We start from the raw sequence: 4,481 nt of genomic DNA on the forward strand, positions 1-4,481 counted from the left end.
ATTGATGAATCGCACAAAAGGAATTGCATAAAATATGATTACTGCACATAAATGCAAAATACTTATGTGCAAACTCCTATATTTAGTGGTGTAAATAATTTTGCTTCTTATTTCTGGTCCTGCTGAAAGTATTTGGATAAGACTTTCCAATATACTATGTGAATATAGGGCTGTGTACGCGGGATAAATGGAAGCATGAGCAGATTCAAGGTTTCCCTTAAATAAAGAACCTTAGGTATTTAAACTGAGACTTAAAGGGAATTTAGGCACCACAGTTGAGCAGAATGAACAACAAACACCCAGCTTCCTATTGGTTGGTTTAGGCACTTCTTCAACGTCCCATGCCCAGTGTTAAACTTTTGGGAATACCAGTCCTAACTGCCTAATTCTACCCATGTAATATAAAAGGAATTTAGGCACCTAGCTTGGCTTTATGCATCTCATTTTGGGAGATGGCCTGAAAAACTTTGTGTAGACATTGCCACACCTAGATGTCTTTATGAATCTCACTCCTAACTCCTACTAATTTCAGTGGTATCCTGAAGGAGTTAGAATCTGAATACATTTGAGGATTTGGGCTTAAATTGTAAAGTTGTGTAGGCCTTGTCTATAGAGAGAAGGCCTTGTGTAGATACCATATCTAAGGTGTGAATGCATAACTGATAACAACCACTACTTATCTCCTTATTTCTGCACTAGAACAGCTATTTTTTTGGCTTAAGTTCCTGGGAAAATGATTTAAAGACATTCTTTTACCAGAATGACCATACCTACATAGGTAGATATGCTAGTATTTCTATACCTGCCTAACTGTATCAGTATAACTGGTAAAACTCTTCCATGTAGGCAAGCCCCCTCTTTCAAACTACTGTATAATTTATTAGGGGATGAATGCTGTTGAAAAATACATAATTCATAGTGTTAACACTTGAATAGGTGTTAAATGGGTGTCAGGGTGGCTATATGAATATGGCTAGTGTTTAGCATCTAATTATCACTTCATAGTGTCTTCTGGCTAGATAATTGAGAACTACACTTAGCAAAGATCTCAAAAGGAGTTTTTTAAAAATGTAATTAATATGTAGATACCATAGGGTTTTTTCCAGCTGGAATAAAAGACTTATTTTGCTTTTAAACACATTTACAATTTTATTCTTTATTATTTAATATTTCTATGAAGCACTGTAAGTGAGCTGGAGCCTTCAGACAGAACAGATACACTGTGCCTACCCCAAGCATATCACAATCAAAAGGAGGCAATGAATGGGACAGTGGCCTGGAAGGAAGAAGATCAGCTATGGGCACATCAGGCAATTTGACACAAGAAATGTCACTTCCATGTCTCTGTGCTTAATATTTCGTATTTGTTGAATGAGTATAATTATATTTACTACAGTCAGCAAATACTAGAGAAAAGGCAGGTTTTAAGTTAGATATGTGATATCCAGATGTAGAAAGGAGGACACTAGACAAGTGGGAGATAAAGCCATATGCAGAAAGGTGGTGACGTTACTCATTTTTTTAAACAACCCCCGGTAACAGCTCTTTTCTTCCCTGCTGGCCTATTCAGTAGGAGTATGGTTGAGTTCTGGAGAGATTATAGGAAAGTAGGAAAGTAGAGTTGAAAGGGACTTCATGAGGTCATCTAGTTTAGCCCCCTGCTCAAGCAGAATCATCCTTGACCAAATTATCCCAGCCAAGTGTTTTTTTCCATTGCATCTTCCGCTTTGCTCCAAGTCCTGCCCCTATGGCCATAGAGAAACGTCTGTCTCCATCCTCTTTGTAATCACCCTTGAAGACTGTTGTCAAATCCCATCTCAGTTTTCTCTTGTCCACATTATATAACACTTGTTCTTTCAGCCTTTCCTCACAAGACATGCTTCCCAGGTTTCAAGTATTTTTTTGTCACCCTGGATTGTTTCTAATGTGTCCACATCCTTCTTGAAGCGTGGGGCCCAAACCTGGATACAGTACTCCACATAGTGAAGGAAGCACTTTTTATGGAATATTTCACCAGATAACTTGCTGTAATAGAACCTCACTGCTCTGATGGTTAGAAATCATCTTTTAGTTTCCAGCCTAAATGTACTTTTAGCCAGCTGACATTTGTTTGTTCTTGCATCAACTGTGTCTTGTAGTTTATATAGATCTTTCCCCCCTCAGATGTTCCCTCAATATACTTAAAGAGATCACAGCCCTCCCTTAGCCTTTGTTTGGCTAGGTTAAAATCACCAAAACTCCTTTAGTTTCATTTCATAAGGCAGATTGTCAGCTTTTCTAATAATTTTTTAGTTATTTTGTGCACCTGCTCTAGTCTGAATTCTTTTTTATTGAGCATGGAAGACTGGAAGTGTATGTGGTGCTCCATATCACACTGCTATCACTCATAATACTGCTGGCAGCACTCTGGCAGTAGTTACATTATAAGAAGAAACTTTTGCTTTAAAGATACCTCTAGAACTTGGAGCAGGAGGTTTCAGTGATGGGAAAGACCAGCAGTGCTTTGAGAGATTTGATGGATAAACTGTGGTAGCTTCAATAATCTTCCTGTAACACGAGAAACCAATGGAACAGCAGGTGTTTTCTATTCCAGCTGAGCAGTGAAGTCAGAAACAGTTAATTAGCTTGCTATTTTTTCAGGTAAATAGGTAGGCAGGTAATAAGAGTTGTTAAAACTTAGGTAGACTTGGACATGTAATCAACTGTTGGTGTAGGACCCTTGTCCAGAGGGACAGCAGTAAATGTGGTGTTTCTATATGTATTTTTTACCACCATTTATTTCACCCCCTTAGGCTAAGTACAGGCAATCAAACATCCCAAGGTTCAATGAATTCAATCTTCACCAGTTAGTTGAAGCTGCTTAGATTGAACTGATAAGCAAGCGAACAGACATTTACTTTTGATTCCAGAAATGCAGTCACATGCCTGCAGTGACCCAGGCCAAAAACTGGAGGGCGCTAGAGCACACCTCCCTGCTCAGCAGCTTGAGCCAAGGCTAGCCCACTCACCCTTGTAAATTGGAGTTAGATAACAAGACACCTGAGCTTTGTCAATGTTACATTGCAAATATGCACAAGAGAAAATACTGTTGTCTGGAGAGGATTGTTTTAAATGCAAAACTAAGTAAGTGGCTATATTTGTGGCAAATTATTTGTTCAACAGACTGAGCCTATTTCCCAGTTTGAATTTACCTGTAGATTGGCTTGACTGAAAGACAAATTTTAACTAAATGCAGTAAGTAAATATGACTTGTTATGGGGAAAAACTAAATAATAGCCCATACAGAGTAAGAGAGATATATGATGATTTAACTAAATCAATTAGCAGTACTCACACTTCCTAGCAAGTAAATCTGAGAATATAATGCCAAACCCTAATATTTCCATTTAGACTAATATTTGACAGCATTAGAAAAAAAATGGTGATGTCAAAAGAACTACTGTTCCTGCAACTGACAAGGAAACCATTTCATATAATTGTTGCAGCCCACAGAAGAGGGTAATTCCTTCAGACATTGCTGGCTTTTATTTTCATAAAGAGCGAAAAAATTATCTCAGTACCCTGGATCAGAGGATGTTAAGTTCAAATCCTGTCGCTGGAGTAATAGCTACAAAATAGTTCAATGTTGATTTTGCAATTTGTGGGTAGTTTTGGTGGGAAAGGCATTTTTCCAAGTATGCTCTCTTGATGTGTCAAAATTAAAGAAAAACTAAATTGTCAAAAGGGTATGCAGGAGAGCCAACATGGCAGCTGACTAAAAAAAATACATATCATTGAAGAAATGGGAGGCAGAATTCACCAAAATATGACCTCACTGTATGTTTTCACCTATGCAGACCAATTATTTGTATTATACACATGTTGCATGCTGGATGTGGATTCATAAAAGTGCCAGGAAATCTCACAACTAGTGTCTGCCTGATGTTAAGGGTGTTTTGCTGTGAGGTTCCTCCTCACTGGGGGTGAAGAAAGGGAAGGTCACATATACCAAAACATCTGATCTCTATTACCTTATCCAAAAAAGAAGTCATGCATAAGTTCCAAGGGGTTTTGGATTTGGGTGTTTTTTTTTTTAATTCTTCCAATTGGATGTTTTTGATTATTGTTATTGGGAGGATGAAGACTCACAATGATGTAGAGAACATTCCCTTTTCTTATTTATTGTGCTACCTAACATCAAGGAGCTTATATTTAAAATTACAAAGACAGTTAAACACTTAAAAACATTTGTCAGTTTGCATTTTGTAGAAAATTATAGAGAAAAAAGGGACCTCCAGAGGTCATCAGGTCCAACCCCCTGCCTGAGGTTGGATCACCCCTATACAAACTATCCTATACAATCCATAATCTAAACTCTTCATAGGACTACCATCAACCCTAACACAACACAAGACATAACACCTAAGCTGCCACAGGTAAAGCCGGGGGACCACGGCAGCCAAAGCCCTGCTTCAATAAAAGGTTGTTAATATACACAGAGA

This window comes from Gavialis gangeticus, unplaced genomic scaffold (assembly GCF_001723915.1).
Source record: "Gavialis gangeticus isolate Ggan-Ray unplaced genomic scaffold, GavGan_comp1, whole genome shotgun sequence".
Classification (NCBI taxonomy): Eukaryota; Metazoa; Chordata; order Crocodylia; family Gavialidae; genus Gavialis; species Gavialis gangeticus.